Source organism: Anopheles arabiensis, chromosome 2 (assembly GCF_016920715.1).
Source record: "Anopheles arabiensis isolate DONGOLA chromosome 2, AaraD3, whole genome shotgun sequence".
Lineage (NCBI taxonomy): Eukaryota > Metazoa > Arthropoda > Insecta > Diptera > Culicidae > Anopheles > Anopheles arabiensis.
This window is the reverse complement of record NC_053517.1, coordinates 90,894,521-90,918,990: the sequence shown is the minus strand read 5'-3', so window position 1 is coordinate 90,918,990 and position 24,470 is coordinate 90,894,521. Positions and strand designations below refer to the sequence as shown.

Sequence of the window (24,470 nt, the reverse complement as noted above, 5' to 3'; positions counted from 1 at the left end):
AAAGATGAAGCAGCCCAGCACGGTATTAACAAAAGCAGCTTCTTTTTCGTTTACGCTCCCACATAAAGGCAATCAATTGGTGCCTTCCGGGGGGTGGCTTGTGGGTTGCGCTGCCAGGGATATGTATAAAATATTTATTAGCTGCCATAAGTCATTCCTTGCCGGGTGCTTATTGTTCGGGCGATTGTCTCGCTTGAAGGAATGGTGCAGAGATAGAGAGAGAGAGAAAGAGGATGTCTGGAGCGCTAAAGCATTCTCAGCTAGGATGTAATCGATTTGGATTTCGTTAATCCCACTCAGTCAAATGGCGGAAAGCAAATAGTTGCTTCCGTGTAATGCTTTTCAGGGACTATAAGGCGCTTATTACGAATTAAGTTAGATTACAACAACTATATTTCAATAATAGGTGAATAAACATTATATCCTCCAGCGAACATAATCGACTCATCAGCATAGTTGTTTTATGGTGGTACGTGTACGTGAGAGATGATACATCAGAAAGCGTGTGAGTTCAAATCTACTCTCGGCCATGCCTAATTGTGTGTTAATGGCTATTTTTTCAGTAACATAATTTTCAGTAAAAAATGCTTACTGCAATAGAAACATCGTTAAACGCAGTATAAATGTAATAACACAGCCTTTTTTGTGCAATTGTGACGTTTTTAAGTGTGGTTCAAAGCTACCACGCACTAACTACACCAGGTCTGTTTCAATTACCAACGTCCTACGGGCTCAAAGATCAAGCAGAGAAGCCGTAATGCAATCAACAATACACAATTACAAGCGGACACACAAGCGGGCACACAAATTACTTAATTAAAAATTAAATCTAATTACAAAACGCGCGCTGCACCGGACACAGCGGCCACGGGCAATCGCAAACACAGATGTGCAAACCGTTTGTGCGCAAATTGATGCAAACGAAGCATCTTTACGAAGAAGGACAGTTCTTTTCACTGGAAACCCAAGGGATGCAGTATTAATAGCAGGATAACGGTTGGTGCCGTGTGGAAGGATAGAGGAAACGAGTGAAGCGAAAGGGGACGATTTTTCAACTCAAGAATACCCTTTGGGTGTAAGTCGTTGGTCTCTCGCCAGCTCCGTTGTATTGCAGCCGGCAAAAGAATTATCCGCTCGGAAAATGAAAGATCAAGATTTTTCAGTGCCGAGTTTTTTTTTTATTATTTCTTCTTCCGAGGCTTTTTTCCAGCAAATGCGACTTTATCCATCTTGTTCGTCCATTATGTCTGGGAGTTTAAGCCTGCAAGTGTTGAGCGTTGCATTGAAAGCGTACTTAACCGAGTGAGGTGGAAAAAAAAGTTCGAACACGTAGAACTAAGACCTTTCACTACGCAGTCATCGCGCCTGTTCCCGCCCAGCACAGCAATCAATCGGAATAAATCGATGCATAAATAATCGCTCTAAATAATTAAACGCCTTTTTGCGCGTTTACTGTCGCCACCCGATTGGCATGAACAATTCAGCCAAACAATTGCTTACCTGCTATTTGACGGATCTCGTACCACATCCGCTCGACAGAACGAGGAAGCCTTGCTTCCCTGCAAACGCTTACACCCAGACCCATAATCCTCCTTTGCGTCCTTTGCTCTCGGCGTCTCTGAGCCGGAAAACGAGCGAGGAAAGGATATTTATGCCACAAACATAATTCGAGCTTTCCGCTTCGAGCGTAATGTGAGTGTACGCTTTTCTGCCCGGACCCAGTAGTGTGCCAATTAAAACGGGCATTAATGGGAGAGGGACCCCCATCCCCACAGCTCACCAAGGGGCGGGACAAAAATATGCGCAGAGGAATTCAATAGAGCAATTATAATTTCATGGTTTGATTAAGGTGCCTGGTGCTTGGGATAATTATTGAATTGCTACAGCCGCACACATCCTCATCTGCCTGCCATAAAGCCACAATCGTGTTTGGATGTGCTTGTGTGGAAGTGTGTGGTGTAGTGTATGTGGCGTGAATGAATGAAGGTGCCGAAGCGGGAAATAGATTGGCCTCCTACGTACACAATGGTCCCATTTTACAGTTGTTTGCAGCGTGTAAAATCTTTTGTTCTGTATTCCCCATCGATCCTACCACCGGAAGGTTTTATGCCGTAGAAGCAGATTTTCAGCAACTTTTATGTGTTTTTCTGGTTCGGTTTTATATTGTAAACATCCTTTAATCACGACAGAAGTAAAATAAATGGCCTAAATGTTTGTAATATTAACGTAATCTGTTCCCACTCATACTCCATCCAATTTTCATGTAGCTTTTCTTAATTTCCGTAAATTGACAAACTTTTATTTATGTTTTTTGTTTGTTTCCTTGTAAGCCCAAGACGAAAGGTTAAAGGAAAGGAACAGAGCAAAAGTAAAAGTAAACGAAAACCCGTCCAGCAACAAATGCAAACACACGGGAGGGGATCGAAGGCACGGGCTAAGGGGATAATAAATTATTTGTTTACTTTTGCGATCCTTTCCAAAGAAAGGGGGATCATCTTCGCTACAATACAGCTAATGCGTGAGACCCAGAAGACAGAGAATTTTCCTTTTTTCCATTTCCTTCCCTTTGCGAGAATCTTAACAGGAGGGGAAAACACAAAAGCAACCGAGAAGTGTGCACAAGGAACAGTTTCCCCAACTCGAACCCGGGTCGGACGAGTTTGGTGTGGTGTGTGGTTAAACTTCTTGACGGTTCGTGACATTACGACACCAACCAACCGACCGTCCCGGGCCACTCACACACCGGGGGGGGGGGGGGGTAGGGCAGAAAAGCGTGATCATAGTTTCCCCACATTTCTTGGACTGCTGCTGTTGCTGCAAGGGATTATTTATTACACCGTAATGCGCATCGCCCCGGCCAACTTGTATGCACACCAACACCACATCCAGCCACATCCAACATTGACTTCCGGGACGGAAAATCTCGAGTGCACTAATGAACGGGTAAACTTGATTATGGTTACACGCACACAGACACACAGACACCGACAACAAGTGGAAGCCCGGGGTGTGGGTGGATTTGTGCCCTTACCGACATCTTCTTCCCGGAAAGAGACACACATCAGGATCGGGATGAAGATGAAACGAATGGAAAACTAATTGATTAACGATTATTGGAGGTTAGGGGACAAAAGGGCATGGACAGAAAACACAGGGCGATAGGGTGGTCAATGCAGACCACAATCAAACGAAACCTGCACGGCTGCATATCGCAAAAGAAGAAAAGACTTTGGAGTGTGCCCTTGCTCAAGGGAATCTCTTCTACAAAAGAGGAGCGTTGTAAAGAGAAGGGAAAGCGTTTATTTTCATGGACAGTGCCCACCATCACCTGAAGCATGTCTTATTAAGCGCTCACCTTAGTTTCACTCAAGCACAGCCGGTTCTCTGTTGCTGCCATGAAAGGTGTGTTTTAATCCGATATCCAAAGTTCGCCCTAGACCCGTAACAAGACCTACGGATAGCCGCAAATGGTTGCCTCCCCCTCGAAGATCCAACCGATTCGTCAAGGATGCTGTCGGGGAGGTGTTGTACTACCCTCTACTACTAACTCCTTTTGCAGTAAGAGAGCATGTTCTTCCTAGGAAGTCCCGGAAAACGAGACGATAGCGGTGGTGGGGCCTGACCAAGTTGAGTGGAAGCGCAAATAATTGCGTTTATGAATCTCTACGGGGTCATATATTTCGGTATCCTCTTTCAGGCACCACCCCGCTGACACCACCTCGTGCACCTCGAGATGGAGCCGCTCGCCCGGCACGCATGCAGCACAGGGCGGTTCGCTCGGTCGGTTATCCTTCCGGTGCGTCCCTGGACCGACAAACATCGAAACCCTTTCACGGCACCGCTTGTCGAGGTGAAACCGGACGTGGCTCGCAACGCAACTTCATGCCCTGGTGATGTGCGCTGGAGGTTAATTTTTCATGGTGCTTGCGCTTCAGCGAGCAAATAACCACCTACGGGAAGAAGCCTGGATTCAACCGTCTCCACCAACGGGGCATCATGCAATGAACATGTACGGTAAAGGTTTATTCTCGTAGTAGCTTTTTTTTCATTCTCTTCTTCACGCCCATGGGTCAGTAAAACTGCCCAGGTTAGTTCGAAACCACGTGAGCACACATGCACCATAGAAGGATGAGGATCCTTCGCTTTCGCAGGCTCGAGTCTTACGGACGCCATCATCATGCTCAGGTAAATCGATGTTTAACCTGACATAATATCGTACATACTTTACCTGCATGCAGACCCCGTCCGTGAGGGAGTGCAGGAAGCGAAATGGGACTCTTAGTTGGTGTAGCGTGAAAAAATACACCCCTCCTGGCCACCCTTCACCAGAGCCTTGGCCCTTGCTGGGCGGATGGTTACGTTTTCCTCCCACTCTTTAGGCCCTAAGCTCGTTAGTTTATATTTTATTCAGCCCGACTATTTGTTTCCCATATTTTATTCAAACTTTACGGCCGGCACAGCTTAACTGGGCAACACCTTACCACCTTTTTTGTGGGAGTATGGGAGGAGTGAGTGTTGCGGGCAAGGTTTGAAGAAAATTGAAACGATTCCCCAGCGTGATCCTTCACTGGTGGGAGTTGTTGTTTTCTGCCGACCATGGGATTACATGCAATAGCGTCTTTCGTCAATTCGAAGAGGTAGATGTGGGTTGGTTATATTACGGTAACTATACGTGTATTTAGCACAACATACACAACCATCATCATCATTTGATGGCGCAAAATTTTAACCATTTCAGTTATATTTGATGATTCAAATTAATAAGATAAATATTGAGCGTAAGAGCTTAAGATGTCTAGCAAAAAGTGTGATTTGTAAGACACTTTTGATATACTTTACTTCGATAACAAAACATTATCGTAATCGGTGATAACATAAAACAAGTATTAATACAAACAGGCCCACTTTGTAAACTGCTGCCGTTTCAGAGTGAAGTGATAGTAGCAGAGTTAACAAATTAAAATCAAATTCCCTTCCTTCTTTTTACCACAGGGACTTGGAGCGCCACCTGAACGCGAAAAGCTGCTTTCCCTTTCAATGGGCCAAATAGAAAAATAAGGCACATCGCAGAGAACAAAAAAAGAAGCAAACCAACCTTCTCGCGAATGATAATAAAAAATGGGATTACTTTTTATCGTGAACCCTTGGTCACTTGGTGGGGGTCGACGGATCGAAAAGTGTCGTTCATCTTCTGTAGAAGATTTTGTTGAGCGCCACTAAGCGTACCAGTTTTCTTTATATATTTTTTGCCTCCCTGCCACAGTTGATGTCACACCATCTTTCAGCTGCGAAGAAAGTGACAGAACATGAATATCCTCTTCACGTTGACTGCTTTTATCCAATTTTTCAGCGTTCATCGCTCGCCCGCCGGGAAGAAAAAAGCATCACTTTTCCGGGCTACGCGAAGAAGGCAACCATCATCAACGGGAAGCTTTTTTTCGTAACGCATTTTTCTACCACCTGCGCCAATGGTTCGAGTGCGCGGCGGCGGCTGCATCCGACCGGCTTGGCCTGCTTTTGCCCATTTTGTGTGCAGGAAGGAAAATTTGTCATAAATTTCAATTAAAATTTTTCGCCCCTGCCAAGTGTGCGCGCTGGTGGTGTTTGCCTTCTTGCTCGTGTTTGTTTTTTTTATTCTCTCGGCTATTCCTTCCTGTGTCACACCGGTGTGCCTTTTAAGGCACGATCCGTTTTTTTCCCGCCACACTTATCCTCACTTATATCCCGAGTGTGGATGATGGCGCGCAGGGTACAATGAGAGGAGCACGTGAGGAGGGAAAAGTTCAGTAAACTAAGATAAGGGCAAAATTAAGCGTGAAAAATGTCCGCAACTTTTGAAAATGAATAGAAGCTAAATGGTGTACTGATTCGCGCGAGACAAATTAGTTAAAGCTGGGCGTAATTGCGGATGAAAGCGTTTTTCACGCGTAAGGTGAAGCAGCCGGCAATGAGCATGGTTTGCTTCCTGTTATTAACTTCGGAGTGTGGTGATTATTTTCTGGAAATTTTCATGACGAAAAACGCGCTCTCTCTCTCTAGTGCTCACTCCCTCACTGACAGGCTTAATTTTGATTTATTATAAAGAGAACGAAACAACTCAAAATTGAAACACAGTGTATATGATATCGGTGTGCAGAGGGGCAGAGTTTGATTTTGAAAAGGCAATCGTAATGGAAAACATGAAATAAATATCTATTTAGGCCGCTGTAATTGAATGAGTGCACTTCCGATGGTGCGGTGGGCTGTGTTTTCACTGGGGATTTCTTTGCTTCCCTCTGCTAGGAAGAATAGTATTTTTCTCTGGAGGTTTGGATTTTATTTCAATTTTCGATTTACTTTCCCCATCGACATTATTCACAAACTATACAATCACAATTTATCACACATAAATATGTAATATCGGCAGCAGCGTTTCGTAAAAGGGTGTATCGTTTTTAGCAATGGGGCAGCGAAATAAAAAAATGCCCTTCAATTTTGCTCTACGGTAACTTCCGCTTTCAGTGTATCAGCCACGAGGGAATTGAGCCAAAAATAAGAAAACAAAACAAAAACGAGAGCAAACATTGCGCATCTAGAATGGTTCCGAAACGCAATGGATTAATGTGACCTATGGGATTTCATTTCTGGTACAAGCGATTTCATCTTTAATGGGTTATAGCTGATGCCATTTTTCACAATAATATCAAAATGTGGAAATGGAAGAATAAAAATGTGGATCAAAAGGAGAAATTCTTCAAAAGAAGAATTTCAATAAGGAGTTTCTTGGTTAGATAAACCAAACGATGAAAATGTGTTTGTTTTAAATAACTTACAAATGATGACTCAGTAATTAAACAAGTTCAATGTTCATCCGTTATCAATGATAAGTAATAATATCTTACTGAATATTGAAGATAAAAGAACAACAAACTGCCCTTAGTAAATTACTAAACACAGAGGTTGTCATGTGGTTGGAGTTTAATACAAAAGCCATTTTGACATAACTCTCTTTCTTACAGTACAGGTTTTGTGTAATTTTGAAGTATTTTATTGATTTAAAGTCAAACATTTTATACGTATTCCCACATTCCCGTCCACAGCAAAGCAATCCCCATAATCTCACGACTACCATCACCAGAAAGCCCCTTCCCTATCCTCCCCACCCTCCGTTGCCTGTTGTCGCTGTCGTAAAGCGTCGTCGTAATCGTTTTTCTCCGTAATTGAGTTTTCCAAAAATCGTAAACCATCTACGAGGCGCGCAACAGCCGCTGCCAACATTCGGACACTTCACCCTCAGCGCACCAGGGATAATTGAGCGCCGGACGGCTTTGACGGTGAGCTTGCAAAGGGGCACACCCCAGTGTATACCAGGGCGCTCTCGAACATCACGTTTCAATAAGTGGTTTATGGAGGTTCGTGGGCAATAACGTTGAGTGCGTTGAGAGTCCGTAATACAAGAGCAATACTGTCCGGAAGCGGAATGTCCAGCAATTCATTCCCGACCGCTCCTTGCAGCTAGCAGCAGACACACATCTACAAGCATGACCACCTTTATAAACCGAAGTTGAACTCAAATCTTAATTTTAACCTTACCAAGCCAACAGTTGGGTTTCTGTGGGGACAGTATGTGTGTTTGTATTTTTAAACAGCATACACACCAAATTGTTCTTCTGAAGTAGTTCTGAAGCTGAACCGAAAACTCAACTAGCCTTCCAGCTTCCTCAGCAGGTCGTTCCAACGCTGTAGAGATTGGACTACTTGAGGTCTTTGTACATACACAGCATGCTTGGACAAAACGGAACCCAACGTTTATACAGTTCACATCAGCATACACATACCCAAATACAAGAAGGTCCTCAAGTCCTTCGTGCTGGCTATTAATGGCCAGACGAATGTTGCTGCCAGTCGCTAGAGTTCCTTCGCACATCCTGAAGTGCAAAATTTATTTATTGTTTTGACGTGTATAATCCAATTTGAGGCAAATTTTAATTGAATCCCCCAGCACCCAGGACGGTCAGCACGGCGGGACGCGATCGTTGCGCACACCGAAGAGGTCAGAAGGGAAATTAAATCGTTTGGGTCCTCTCGCTTTACCTTTGCCATATAGCCACAAGTGGACGCCCAACCGGCGGAAATGGAACCTTGCAAGCCTCAAGGTAAAAGGTCAGCCATCTAGCTGACGAAAGCGGGAAGGAATGATAGTATTTTCCAGGATATGCACCAACGACCACTGTGTTCTCGTTTACACTGCAGCAGCAGTAGCAGCAGCAGCACCCCATATCATCTCGGACGGAAGGCTCGGAGACTCGGAGAGTGGCGTCGGTGAAGCCGGTGACTTTATGGTTCGTGAACAGGATTTATGGTACAACTTTAGCTATTTAGCAAATTCCAAACGATATCGGAACTCCATATTTGTACCCAAGGGTGCCCGCTTACTCTGGCTGCATGGTGTAGGCAAAGAGACATGGCAGTAGAGCAGGAAGAGGGTAAGATTCTAAGCGGGGAGCGGTCCCCTTGCCGAGAAAAAGGGGTGTTTTTACGATACAAAATACGTACCGGCCAGTCATCAGAAAGTTTTAATTACTTCGTTTCCGGACACGGCGATCCCTTGAGTGGGAAGCGAGGCTAAAAGCAACTTGGGACACACCGAACCAGGCGGGGCAACCTTTGCAAGCTTTGATTTGTGAAGGCATAATATATATATGTGTACAGGGCAAGCACAAACAGAGAATGAGAGAAGAAACCCATTTCCGGCTCTTGTCGGACAAAAGCGGATTTATAATCTGATGGCATTCCTGCGTAAAAGGGACGATATGTAGAACGGACCCATAATGCCAATTAATAAGCTCGTCAAGGAAAATAAATCTTTGATGTAGAAGGGTCCACACTACCACACTTTTCCTTGCTTTTGCATCGGATGTGCTGATAACGAGATGGTGTGAAGATGGTGTTCAGTTAGTGTTCGTCCGTAGAACAAAGCTTCGTTGGTGTTATCATCATAAAGAAACTATTGAATCATCAAGCTCACCTCCACTGATGGTGTTGGTTGGTGCAGAATAAATTCTTTCTTTCTCTTGCGCAATACGTTTTCTAGATGTTGCTGCACTCAACCGAAGATGAACGAAAAAGTCACCCAAGCGGAAATGCTCAATCACTTTCCATCTTGAAGTTTTACAAAGTGCCGTTCCCCGTTCTGCATTGCCTTCACCCATCGCAACTCGTGGGATTTCGTTTGAAGGAGAAAAAAAGCGATCAAATGGACTAAACTTTTAAGACACATTTTAAATCCCACACAGTTGAGTTTTTTTGTGCGAACATTTTCTTTTTGGGTATTTGCTGCTGCTTCCTAAAGCAAGGGAATATACTGTCGGTGAATTGGGCCTTCGCTTTTCGGATGGATGTGTGAAGTTGAAATTGATAAAAATCGACTCTCAATTATGGACAGCAACAGCTGGCGAACACCGCTTAGTGTGGGTAGTGTGGGAGTGAATAATGGAAACCAAAGCCCAGCTGCTGATTGTAGATTGAGGGTGGATGAAGGGTGAAGTTTTCCATCCTCGCTCGCGTTACCAAGATGCGCGTTATGGCGGAAGGAATGGTTATTCAAAATTGTAAAATTAGCATAAATCGAATTAGGCCACCCGAGACGACTCCGGCACGGCAGTCGTGCTCAATCAACGAAGAAAAGCGGGAATGTGTTACATTCGGTGGATTTACTTCAATCGATTCGCTGGAGCAGTGGTTTGAAAAGTTTGTTTTCCTGGATAAAGATTTTTTGAATTACTTAAAAGAGTATATTTGAAAATTTTGATACTTTTAAACGACGGATGCCTCATAAAACATCCTTTCAATTTAGGGGATTCCAATCTAACAAACGAATCTTTTCGACTTTTATTTTAATTTCCGCGTGACACCCCTGACACCTACCAAAACAGAATATTGAAATCATCCTATAATCTCGAATACAAAACATCGCACCAATAAAATACTTAAGATAAAAGCACGAGTTCAAGTACTTTCTCCATCTTAAAAGAAACTCCAGATATTTTCTCCCACTGCACCAAGATACCTAGCACCTTCGATCCCAAACAACAAAAAGCCTCTTGCAAATCAAAACCCCCTGCCACAGTGAAAACAACACACCGAGCAAGCAAATAGAAATCAAAGGCACAGAAAAGGGCGAGGGTTCGAGAGACGCGCGTTAAATGATTAAACCAAATCCACCAAAACAGCAAAAAATCGGTCCAAATACACACACCGCTATTCAGCGCTATCTCGGACGCACAAAAGCGGCAACACAATTGAACCAGACACAAAAACGTCGGTGCCCACAGCAGCAACAGCAGCAACCACTGCGATGGTGATGGCCAACCTCGTTAACAGCCAAATAAAACCATCAGAAGGGACATGGATGCGGACAAAACGGTAAAACGACCAGGCCATCTCTTGGTGGTACCCCGCAGGATCAGCAGCAGAAAGATTGAGTACCATTGATAAGGAGCAGTAGCGAGAAAGAGAGAGACAGAACAGAGGATAGAGGCTTGTGTGTTGTACTGTAAATCCTGCTCGTCCTGATTCTATCTTGAAGCATCACGAAAATCCCACACGGGACAGCCGCTTGTGTCCTCGAAGGGTGGCGCACCGAAAGGGAAATAGGTGCTTGTGATCATTTAATCCGTTTAAGCACTCTTTTATTCTTCCGTTTGTGTGTATGTGGGCGGTACTTTTTTGTTTGATTCGTATGGTGTTCACTTCTGATGCATCTGTCTCTGTTGCATTAGTAACAAAAAACATACAAGGCTATCAACATTCGCTTACAAACTTACAAACACGGAAAGATTCCATTTGGCTTACAGCACCACCCTCATGCAGTGCTAAAGCGCGATGAGATCCTTATCCTAGCGCAAAACAAAAACCCAGAATGTTCAACAACACATCAATGATCTATTTCTTCCCCCAGAGTTTCAGGGTTTTTTTTTTATATTTGGGCACGGAAACCACCTCCCGCTGTCAAATTGAATCTGGTTGTCAAAGAATCAATGCAGCCGGTAAGTGATAGTGACAGGGTGCGTGCGGTGGGCTAACGGAAAATCCAGGGGACACATACAACTCGACAGATGCGAATGGACAACAAGGAAGACTAATGGTCGGATGAAGAAGGTAACATAAATGTCTAAATCGATCAGTAAACAATCAGCGTTCTTGTGTGCCTTTTGATTGATAGATCGAGAAGTAATTTTGTTATATTTTTTATCAGCAAAAATACTTAGAAGTGAACTATGTAAAATATAATAAAAAAAAGGTTATATTGTAAGTTATAGGGTAAATGTACCAATAGTGGTGCAATTTGTAGTGGTACCGATGTGTTTTAATGGATTTAAAGTGTCAGAAAGGACATTTTCTGAATATTTTAACACATAGCAATTGTAATATGTTTTATCTTCGCAATCAAAACCATTTTTACCATGAAATACATCAAATTATCAAAAAATTACAAATTTTTGTGACTGCTTCGTTGTACCTATAATGGTGGTATGGTTCCTATAGTCGTCTTATGGTGTTCCTATAGTGGTGGTAAACAAAGATGCATCAAAAACGGTGTATAATATCAATGAAACTTAGTTAAGAAGCTGTTTTCGTATGAATAGCAAGGATTACTGCCATAATATTGGTTTCTTCCGTAATTTGATCGTAAAAAAATGTATAAGTTTGATCGATGAAACTATTGACTAAAGTACTGCATCACACCTGTCGTCAACCTACACCCGGAAGAGTGTGCTTGATTTGAAGTCAATTTTTCATTCAGCCATATAAGCGAATTTTGGCCTGTTTTTGGTAAATTTCCTACATAAAACTCATTTCTGTTGCTTATTTTAGTGAAAACAGTACGACATGTCGAAAATATCCTCCAATAAACAGAAAACGACCTGTTTTTATTGATTTTATAACTATAACCACTATAGGAACATGCCTGTTTTGTGTACCTATAATGGCACTATGGTAAAAAACACTTAAAAATGCATAAATATGGCAAATAATTTTAGTAGAACAATAACATTTCATAACAGTTATGTTGAAAAACTAGTAATTGCGTGGTTATATGGTCATTTAGAACGTTAACAGAAATATGAGTTTCGTTATGAAATCCTAAGGATTTTGGAAAAATGTTGACACATTTCACAAAATAATGGATTTTTCGGTCACTATGTAACGGAATGGCCCCATTTGACTTTTAAACCCTTTGTAAAAGGCTAAAGAACATTTCACACTAACGTAAATAACTTAATTACTTTTAACTTGCCATATGAACCGCATTTTAGAGCAATAGCACCACTATTGGTACTACCACCACTATAGGTACATTTACCCTAGTATAAAATATAAAATCTTGATCTGATCAAGAGAAACATTAGAAATGTTAAATCATCTTGAAAATGTGTACTAGACCAGTTCAAGACGCGAAAATAAATTACTGCGCAACAAGTGAGCAAAGAAAAACGAGGTGTAAATGGGAAACAAACACTACCTGTGGTGCATTTATGCAAACAATTAACAGCTGCCCTTTTCACTGTAGCAGCAGAGAATTGATTGCTGCATAATTACTTCTTCTGCTCAGCTCGAACTGCTCCCTGCTGCTCTGTCCTTTCGTTCACTTTAACAAGATAAACCTTAATCTCTTGTAAAACTGTAAAGCTTGTCCAGGAAATGAATTTTGCTGAATGCTGCAGCGCTTACCCCTTACTCCAATCTTGCAGCGCAAACGAACGCAGCGAACGTCTTAGAAACAGCCAAAGCGCCATCTAAAACCATTGTCAAAGGAAAGATTTCATTAACAAGCCCCTTCTCCCCGGGCACTATCCTTTGCTGTGTTATCCTTTCGAAACAAATGACACTCTTAAACGGTTTTTCGTTTTGTGGAGGGAGCGGTAACGGAAGCGTATGCTGCAACGGAGCAGAGGAAATTTAGATAGAATCGAGCAGAAGCAGCAGCAGCAGCAACGTCTCCAAATGTCCGTCTCTTGGCAGGAAGAAAATCAACATTGTCTGCAGTAAAGCAAACGTCCATTTCCTTCAAATGACTGTGGCGCAGGTGAACCCGCCAGGCAGGGCAGGGAAATGGGCTTCGTGGACGCGTTCCACCAGCAGCACCATTTAAAGCTCCACGTCTTATCCCTGCCGTTTACGGTGCTTCAGCTCCACCATTCTACACATTAAAGACATTTCACTGGCAGTTAAAACAGGGAGAAGGCGTTAAAAACCGGGAAGAAGAAAGGATTCTTCCCAGTGCTCGTTTCTCACACTATCGGGGCAGTTTTTCTTTCTTCATCCAGCCCGTTTTCTAGCGCATGACAGACGCTTAGAGGTGGGAAGGGGCAGAAACGATTTGTATTCATTAGGAGGAAAGTGCTGTTCCTTCGCTCGGGAGGACGCTTCGGGGAAACGGTACGCAGAAGATTAGGAAAATTTGCCCGAGAATATTTACACACCCTCGAAAAAGGCGGGACGTTTTAAGTGGGATTTGGAAGGAACTGGACGATACTTTTCCTCTGTCTTTGCTTTTTCTCTCCCTCTCTGATGTTGTACAAGTGTGTGGTTTCACACGTTTGTTTCCGTCGGTTTGCCATTCCGTACACCTACAGCATCCTTTCCCAGCAGGCAGCCAAGAGTAGTAGCGTTATCCCATCTACAACCAGTTCGATTTCCATTCTCCACATGATTCTCCACTGCCAGCCACAAAGCAGCAAAAAGGGGTGCGAATAAATACATGCGCGCATGTACGGTGGGAAAGCAGCGGAAAATTGATTTGCCTTTTGTGTAAGTTTAGATACTTCCAATCCTGTCGCTGTTGCTTCCGGAAAAGAACGACACATACACTTACGAAGATATTTTCCACCAGGCTGCGTGCGGTAGGAATATTTTATCGAATCGTTACACGGCCGGCTTTTGCAACCCTTTACGCGGAACATAGAAAGGACTTCTTCTCCCGAACTTTACCCACACACAAAGGGTAGGAAATTTCATCCCTTATCATGCGTTATGGTCTATCTACCTCCCTGTGCTGTGCATGTGAGCGATGAATCACTAAAGCTTTTTCATCCGCTTGGTACGCATTCATGCGCGTACACTCATACACACGCAGCTTCACGTGTCGGAGGTACGTTGTGGGGGTTTTAATTCATCCACTAACCACCACCACACTGCTACCCGCCAATCTGCTGCTAGGGATTTTATCCTGTTACTGGACACTACCGACAGCAGCAACAGCACACACGCTCCCCGGTTGGGCTACTTTATCGTCGGACACAATCGAAACATAACCCTTTGCCCGACGTTATTCACGCTTTAACGCAGTTCTTACCATAACAAACCAATAACAGAGGATTTCAATGGGCGTTGGGGGCAGCACAATATCCCTTTAATGTTCCCTCTTACCTCCTCCTTCCAACGCAATTCTTTCGGTGGGGTTCAAGGCAGGGCGTGCGTTCGTTTTTATTCACAACAAATAGGTGTCATCCATCGAGATCGTATCCTTTTCCTCCTCTTTCCCCATTATCCCAGCCAACAGACTCATCCTTTGCACTTCTTATTTTATCATTGGGGTTTCGTTTTTGAAAAACCCTGCGTCAATGGTTTATAGGCGTTTTTTCCCTCCGTGTGAGTAATACTCAGAATCGATAGAAGCGGAGGTTTTCTGGTCAAGGGACCATAATTTTCCGGTGGAGCAAACTCTCCACACCTCATCAGGGCAGGGATGGTGAAAAGGGGGTTTGAAATCGAACTTGCGCTGGAAGCTCCCCACTTTTGCCACCTCCGAGCACGCTACCGAGAAGCGCAGATAAAAACGCACACCGGTCAAAATGGGCGATTTTTCACTTCCTCCCCATCTTAACCAAGGCTGACCCCTATTTTGCTTGCGGCTTTTGCGACTTGTGCCCGCTAGGACGAAAGGGGTTGATCCCTTGGCCGGGGTCCACAGTATGGTCCAGCAGCTGCCACCACGCACGGTTCGGAAAAAGGGTTGACCTTCGGGAAGCGCTTTATTGTTATTGCTTCACCCGAATGAACAATATGTTGATTAAAAGAGTTTTTACATACTGCCGCCCTATCATATCGTACCGGTTGAATGCATTACGGGTTCCTATCTTTCCCGGTCGCTTACCGCATTCGGCCTCAATCGTGCCCGCGCGCCCACCTTTATCGATGAGGAAATAGTGTTGCAAAATACGATAAGCGCTGCCACGGGGGAGGGAAAACCAATACTTCCTCTTTTGATAGCCCTTCATCGGAAGTTTGTCAATGGATGGATGGATGGATGGATGGCGAACAAAGAAGAGAACGTTATCGTATTGGTTTTTTCATCTGGCTGCCTGAAGTTTGAGATCCCGTTTTTTTTTGTTGGGAAAGGCAATAACATAACAGTTTAAGGTAATGTCGTTTATTGAATCCAAATTAGACTATATCAATTTATTAAACTTCGTTTATGTTTATAGCGTTATTGTTCACTGCTGACTATTATTCTGATGTATTCAATTAAAATCTTAAGGGGAAAAACATATTGTTAACATATACCTTTGTACACTAGATAGTTTACGATAAACAATAGACAAAATAGGAAATAATGATGGAAGATCACGCATGAAAGAATGTTCCATACAACGATATTTTCTAACCCAAGCAACACATAGCAAGACCAGATCTTAATTGGTAACATAATACACTTTTGGCGCAAGCCTGCCGCTGTGTAACATCACCGAAGGATAGCATATTGATTGATCCACTCGAACGTTATCTATCCTTCACGTTTCATCTTGCCGAAGCGAATCAGTCACGTGTCCTTCCTATAGCAGCCAAGAAGCGCGGGTGTCGACAACAAAGGAAGGGCATTTTTCAATCCACCGCCACGCAGAGAGGGAAGCAGCGCGGTGGAAATGAATCAATTGGAAGGAATTTGATATTTTGGAAAACCCCGGAAGGGTTGTTGCCGCGATAGTACGTCACTGTACGCGCTTATTTATCTTTAATGAGTGAGTGATGAATTTCACCGCCTCGTGGGAAGGGGGAGGCCTCTTGTTCCAATGTTCGCATTTTAACGAAGGTAATTTTAATTATTTTGCTAAACAGCGACAGAAGGGGAAGAAGCAGATGTCTATCTATCTGCTTTAAAGTCAGAACGATAAGAATGGGAAAAGGATCGATAAGACTTGAAAGCGTCTGGAAGGCTTTACCTATTTCCATTTTAACAAAAGTGAACAGCGATGAGGCTTTAAGCGAAACGATTTAAAGCATGTTTCTTATACATTAGTATAAACATGATTTACGGATAACAAATGAACATGTTAAATTAAAAATCATTTGGATTATTATTTGATGTTATGAGCTAATAGGGTAAATGTACCTATAGTGGTGGTAGTACCAATAGTTGTGCTATTGCTCTAAAATGTGGTTCATAGGACAAATTAAAAGTAATGAAGTTATTTACGTTAGTGTGAAATGTTCTTTAGCCTTTTACAAAGGGTTTAAAAGTTAAATGGGGCCATTCCGTTACTTAGTGACCGAAAAATCCATTATTTTGTGAAATGTGTCAACATTTTTTCAAAATCCTTAGGATTTCATAACGAAACTCATTTTTCTGTTAACATTCTAAACGACCACATAACCACGCAATTACTAGTTTTTCCACATAACTGTTATGTAATGTTATTGTTTTACTAAAATTATTTGCCTTTTGACCATATTTATGCATTTTTAAGTGTTTTTTACCATAGTGCCATTATAGGTACACAAAACAGGCATGTTCCTATAGTGGTTATAGTTATAAAATAAATAAAAACAGGTCGTTTTAGATTTTTTGAGGAAATTTTTGACATATCGTACTGTTTTCACTAAAATAAGCAACAGAAATGAGTTTTATGTAGGTAATTTACCAAAAACAGGCCAAAATTCGCTTATCTGGCTGAATGAAAAATTGACTTCAAATCAAGCACACTCTTCCGGGTGTAGGTTGACAACAGGTGTGATGCAGTACTTTAGTGAATAGTTTCATTAATCAAATTTATACATTTTTTACGATCAAATCACGCAAGAAACCAATATTATGGCAGTAATCCTTGCTATTCATACGAAAACAGCTTCGAAACCAAGTTTCATTGATATTATACACCGTGTTTTATGCATCTTTGTTTACCACCACTATAGGAACACAATACGACGACTATAGGAACCATACCACCATTATAGGTACAACAAAGCAATCACAAAAATATGTATTTTTTCGTGAAATTGATGTGTTTCATGATAAAAATGGTTGTGATTGCAAAGATAAAACATATTCCAAAACATATTTGTTAAAATATTCAGAAATTGTCCTTCCTGTCACTTTAAATCCATTAAAACACATCGGTACCTCTACAAATTGCACCACTATTGGTACCTTTACCCTATGATTTATAAAAAAAAAAACAAAAAAAAAGATGTCTTTTGACCTTTTCATAAAAAAGTTAGCAAGTATCTGTAACCCCCTTCAATGATTATAAACAAGATCATTACGTGCGTCCTGGCACACTTCCAAATTGTGTTCTCCAGTTTATTTCCCCGGCTGTCGCAAGCACGATGCATCAAAGCGCTAACGGCGATACCCCTCCTTTTATGCTAGCTCATGATCAGGGGATACTTTACGAGGAGAAAACAATCACCCCCAACGGTTCTAATGCACACGGACCCACCAAACGTCCGTCGTTCCAGCAGCGCATAAAAGCGCGCGACGAGTACGGTGACGCCATCAGGCAGTAAAACAAATCTTGAATCGTTGTTCAAGTTGCTGCTCCTTTTAAAACCACTCGCTGGAGCCACGATGGGTGGGTTCGAAGGGATGTCGGAACACACAGGACATCACATGGAAGCATGGCACTACAGCACACACATAGCCGCATGAACGGGGTAAGTGCAGTAAAATTAAATCACCATATTTTACAGTGCATCGGACACGCCTCACCGTGCGATCCGTCACTTAACGGGCGGGAGCGACCGTTTCGTGTGGAACGATCGTAATATAAACGCACCCCGACGCACACACACACACACACACACAGTGCGGAACTTTACACGACGCCAAGAGAAATGTTTGCACAAACCGCACAAACTGAAAGCTTTTTTTTAGCGGGAAAGCTGGTAACGGCGGGGTTGGTTCAATTATGATCGCACACGTTAGCGGGTGGTCGGTGTCTTTGCGTCTATCGTAAAATGGCCGTGCGCGGGAAATAAAATCCGACTGCCGACTGGATCGAAAGCATCTTTCGAAGGGCGCTGGCGGGACTGAGCTCATTCATTTCAAAGTGTGTGTGTGTGTGTGTGTGCAAAAATAAACAAGTGCTAGACGAGAATACCCACGACTGTTGGGAAAAGTGAACGAACCAGAGGGCCGTGCCAAGGGAAATGCAAACATCATCAAAAATCCATTGAAACTGCGCCAAACTCGCAGGGCGGGGGAGGTCGCGAATCGTAAACGAAGTGATCAAATCAAAACATGATTTTGGCGAGCGAGAAATGCATTATGATGATAAATCGGATTTGCCAAAAGTTTACAGTAATGATGCATTCAAATGAGTTAATGAACAGAGAAAAGCAGACGACAATATTGCATAAAAAAGAAGCCAAATTTAAAAATGCTAAACCATGAGCAATGGATTAACATTAATGTAATCAACATTGATTTTCAGCGGTTTAATTTTTCCTTAAATAGTTTGAAGTTTCTGTCTCAAAATGTGTTTCCATGTTAAGCGAGCTGTAATATATGATATAATTTTCTGTAATATTGATGTCCATATAAGCCATTCTTTTATCCCTTTCGTTCAGCTTATCAAATGAAGTTAAATTTACACTGAAAACTACAGGAAAAAAAAAGCTTTCAGTACTTCATACCCCAACCGCTGTACACCATCGATCACGGGGAGGGAAATAAAAACGAAACCATAGGAAAAATTGCTTCCCTGACACCTTCTCTCGGCCTTTCCCGTTTGTTTTTCACCTAAACACTGTAAACTGTAACTTCGATAAAGCAAGCCATTTATCAAACGAGACCGAGAGTCGACAACACACACGCGCGCGCCTTAGTGCAACGTGACCCTATACTCTATTCCCTATACCCCCAAAGTATGCGTACCGTGAGCTAACTGCTGTTTGTGATTGCCGCTCATTAGCGCTACGTTGGACTGCAATTAATCCACCGGTAACAACAATCTTGATACCGCACAATCAGCAAACAGCAGCGCAATAGGACCACTAATTGTTGTGTATGTTTTTGCTGCGTTCCAACTATCCTGCGCAAAACAGAAGAAAAACAGGAAAAACCAAACGATAAGGGGATCCCCGTTTTGGTTTGGTGGAGGAGTTGGGGAGAGAATATTCGTCGTGCTCATGCACGCGGTTGGAACGGAGGAAAGGTTAGAAAATGTGTACAATTTTGTCGCACACTGGAATCGCACACGCTAACAATGCTACAGTGCCTAGTTTTGCCTGACGTTTTTTTTTGTTTTGCTCCTCATCCCATTCCAATCCAGGAACTTTGGGCTGGGAGTAAAATGAAACACATTTTGTTGCCGTGCACCAGAGCTCCGTTTACCGATGGGTGCATGGATCGGAAAACCCTGGACACGGAAGCTCTGCAGCACAGCTAAATCGTTGGGTATTGTAGGGATGCGAAGTTTTTGCACAATTATTTCCACTACTCCATCCCACTGGCCGATAGCAATCAACAGAGTGCAGTTTGTACACCACCGTGTTAGTTTTTTTTTTCATACAAAAAACTGTAGGTAGGGTTGAGATACAAGACGAAAATAAAACGAGATAGCTGTTCCGGTTCTTCACTAACAAGACTGCATTTGCCTTCACCGCAGAACGATTTGGACACGGTGTAATGTGAAGATATTTTCACTAAATCGACCCTTTATTCCCGATGGGATGGTTAGCGGGCGCCTAGCGTTCCCCAGGTGAACCGCACCAAAAGCGGGCTCAATTTTTAACCAGTTCCTTACCATTTTCTAACAACACGTGCCAGCCACAGCCAACAGGAACGTGTGCGGTGGTGTAATTAAAAATAAATTCAATTAGACTCACAACCCGAGTCAGGGGGGGAAAGGACATAGCCCGCGTGGTGCGGGTCGCAGGAGCGGGCTGACGCTGTTTCCCTGCACGCAGTAACCGTGGCGTGACGGAACCATACCGTGGCAACGACGACGCTGGCAACTTCAAAGGCCGGATAGCAGGGAACGCACGCGACCGGAATTTCAACAATCCCTGACGGACACAGCCAGGCACGTCCTCCTAGGTTGCCTCGTTTCGTCGTGCGCGTGTGTGATGTAAACACACACGTACACACGTTACGTTGTGGGACGACATTCAAACACACATGTGAAGCCACCAGGCCAGCACGGGGAAAAGGGGCAAGGGGAAAATTGAGTTTTTCTTCTAATTTTCACTTAAACTCATGCAATCCCTTACACGAAGAGTGCTGAGGGCCAGGCTTAATCCCCACAAATGGTTTTGTTGCGGAATGGAATGACCATCAACCAGCGTAACGGAAATGGTGAACGTTTTCCTGTGTGAATCACCATGGGGAACCAAGGGGTAAGGTTAGGGCACCCAACACTCCCTCCAACCGATGGCACGGCTCGTTCAAAGACAGAGGTGAGGACCGAGCGCAGGCACGTGGCAGCATGGTTCCCAGGTTTATTTGCAACGGAAAGAGGGTACATGCGAAGTGTCGCCAACACTCAATAAGTTGATGAATGTCCATGAAAAGCGCTTTATTTGATGTAATGCACAAAGAAAAACCTTTTAATAACAAAAGGATGGTAAAGTAATTTTGAAACCAGGTTTAAGATGATAATTAATTGAAGGTTGTAATCGGTTTTGAGTTGGATCCGCTGAAATCCTTTCAGTAGTTGGATGGAACCATTTCAGAAACATCCACTAAATCTTCAATATGGCTCTTTTTCTGGAGATGATTTAAGAACTGGTACGTTTAAAATGTTTTTTCCTTCTTCTAAATGTTGAAGTTGAATGTATTTTAACGAACACGTCATCAAAGGTATCAAAAAAAGCATTACAAAAAAGCAAATAATAACCTTTCAGGTCTTAGCGGTATACTTTAATGTTCAATGTTGAACCGCCGACTTTAAAAGTAACTATCGTCAATAGACAACATTTTATCGAGAAATTGTGGCGTTTCTGCACATTGGATGCAAAGATTTTACGCACACTTGAAATTGAACTCATGGACAATATGAAGGAATTTCTCTGTGAGGCAATCTTATCTTTACAAACCCATTTGTGGAGCATTTCGTACAAACCCATCGTTCTCCAACTCTTATTCTGATATTAGTCCTCAGAGCTAGATCACATATAGTATTTCTGGTCCTTGTTTTGATTTTCTGTGATGTTCTCTCTACTGCTTTTGATTTGTTCTTGTCTTTTTATCTCATATTTGTCTCTTTCCAGAATTAGCTTAACTTTTACTCAAAGAACACATAATAGCGTAGACATCAAGATAGCGAAAGTTTCGTGAGATGTTCTCAAAATACTGTTACGAAGCAGTTATGTACTGAAAAGTACTTAAAAATTGACAGATATTTTCAGTAAAATAGATATTTCAGAATTGTTGCAATGTACGAGGCTTCATTTCCAGAAAATTAAAATGTATATGTTATTGATTAATTAACAATAATGATGTGATTTAACTCAAAGCTTCAAAGAACTAATTTCTTACAATATAATAAAAATATCTTACTCATCTCTACACTAAAAGCAATTTAGCAGCATACACACACGCAAACCCGTATTGAAAAATTCCCGAAGCAATGAGTGTCAAATATTTGTTGCAAACGGAACGATCCTTCCAAGCAAGAGGCAACTTTTGCATTCAAAAACTAGTGCCGAGAAATTATAGCCTTTTCTTTGTTCCCCCATCATTGCGGATGAGGAAAGCAACAGAGGAAAAAAGAAAAGAAAATAGGAACCTCACCCACTTGAACAGATGCAATTTCACGACGTCCTTGTACCGTTGCGCGCCTCGTTTCTCTCTTTCTTCCGTCACGGCTCATATACTACATTAACTTAACTAACAAAACTTTCTCGTTGGCACCGGGCGGCGGCCGGATTGTACCGTCCGCACACACACACACACAGAAAAAAAGATGCTCGAGTGACGTTTTAGTGAGCATATTTTTTTAAGCATCACTTCCATCCCCATTCCCTGTTCAAAATCAGAATGTCGCACAGCACTCGGAGTGCGTGTTATGGCAGTGTCAGTTTTGAACGAATGTATACACGGGGTGGGTAACGGGGAGAAGAAGGAAGTTACCTTTTTGCGATAGTTCCTCTCCGAGGAAAAGAAGGCTCTCGGATGAAATTGCTCACTTTCGCGTCGGGGGAGCATTCATTTCGTAATATAATTATGGTTGAATAAAATTATTAATGAGACTTCGCTTTGTTTTTTTTTTCGGTTGCGACGTCGACTTCCACCAAAGCAGCACAATCAAGACGCGTACACCACCAGCTTGCTGCTCCGCACCAAACCCGGGCCTTTGGCGATTGCAGCAGTGCCGTTGTAAAATTGAGCGCAAAGTTTTCTTGGGCCAAACTTTACCTCCTCGCCCCGGCGCCGCTGCGGTGCAGTTTAATAGTGAAGCGAATCGTTTGGTAAAAGTTGTCGCTCGCTCGCGGGAAGGGGAAATGATGATACCGAAGGCGAAAACTGTCAGACGCGAAGATTTCCGCTTCCTCCCAATTGCTTGTCATTGCTCTTGCCCGAAACAACGGTGGAAAATTGCACACCAGACGCATTCACGCTGGGAGGGAGGATTGGCGGTCCGTGTCACAGCGACAAATCGAAACGTGTCGAAGAAGTGAAGCAAACGGATTTAAAGTGATAAAAACCACCCCACCATACCCCATTCTGCAACCAACAACGGTGGTGGCAATAGAAGTGAGTGAAGATGGACGCGCATCGCAGGGGGCGAAAACGCCGACGCTGAAAGAATACCAAATCTGATGAATAATGAGTTGTTTCACACAGCGCGAGAGAATAGTTGAAAATTAACGGATTTGATTATGCAGTGCGGCAGTGAAAGTACAACCCACCTCACTGCCAAGGAGCAGTGTCGCTCGCGTGGATTTCTTGTCGAAAAGTTTGAAGAGGCAATGTAATCTCAACCCCTTCAGTCGTGCCTGGATTAAGATTACTTAAATTGTTTACTTAATTTAATAACTATACAACGTTTATTTTGCTAGCCAACACATCCAATCACGTCACAGGGTCTATATGCCTTGATAAAATCGAAAGAGTTTCTTTATCATAGCCTAGCACGCTTAGAAAAAAGGGGGAAAAGCTAATGCTTCCTCCACTAATGGTCACTTTTTCAGTTGACTCTGCGATTCAGTACGGCGTAGAAAAAACACCAACGCCTCTAAAATATCAATCTAAACGACCGGAAGAGGAGAGGATGCAAAAACCCGCACAGGCGGCGGCAAGAAAAACTTGCCCGGCTATGACCGGCACTCTGGCCGTGCGATAGAAGGGAAAATCTTTTTCAATTTATGAATGTTTAATTTCGTTGCCGAAGCGTTTTGATATTCCACTATCGTTTGGTAGACTTTCCGCTTTTCTTTTTTTGTTTGGGTTGTTGCTGCTTTTTCCAACTTTTCCTCTTTGCCCCATCGTAATCGCCCACGGAGCAAAAACCATCATCTGCGGGCCAAATTGATAAGGATGAAGTGATGCAGCAGCAGGATCAGATGCAAAAAAGTGGTTCTTTGAAAGCAAAGTTTGTGTGTGTATGTGATTTTTTTGCGGTGGTACAATCGCCACGCTCCTTCTTCGCTCTATTAAAAATACTCTACACTTTAGCCGCATAATGGAAACACCCCTTGGTCGCCCCCGCCATCGCTCGGGCCAGGGGAAAATCATCGCAAAGATACACACTGCAGCAAATCGCGTACCGCAACACCACACTATGACACTACGATAGCATTCGCGCCGCGCTCGTGTGTTTGATCTCCGGTAAAGTGTCGCCGCCGGTACGCTCAAGGAAGTTTTGGAGCAGCAACAAGAAGACGAACAAGCAAAAAAAAATCGAACTCACCCGAGCATAGCTTTTACGACATCGATAAAGAAGAGAAGCGCGCGCGCGCAAGCAGAGAAGGAAGAGAGAAAAAGCAGCCCATGTGACGCTACGGTGAAAATCTAATTTACATTAAGATGTACTTAAAGCTTTTGTGCAGTCGGGCGATTTTTTTTTTAATAGCAGCACACTGTCGTTTTTGCTTGATCTTTTCAAGGTGTGAGATTTTTTTTGTACGTTAAAAATGGCGATAATGCGGAGGCACGAGAATTTTTGCGCACGACAGGAAATAATGCTTTTTTTTGTGCTGTTTATTTTTGCGTTTACCTTCCAGTTTGTGTCACCTTTGGAAAAAAATGGCGTGGTGTAGGAAGG

General features: G+C 42.9%; 1 protein-coding gene across 6 annotated transcripts in view; it reads right to left on the bottom strand.

The window, feature by feature from the left end:
- The window catches only part of LOC120908426 (semaphorin-2A-like), a 292,853-nt gene that overhangs the window by 111,048 nt on the left and 157,335 nt on the right, over positions 1–24,470 (bottom strand). The gene's annotated exons all lie outside the window — the stretch shown is intronic.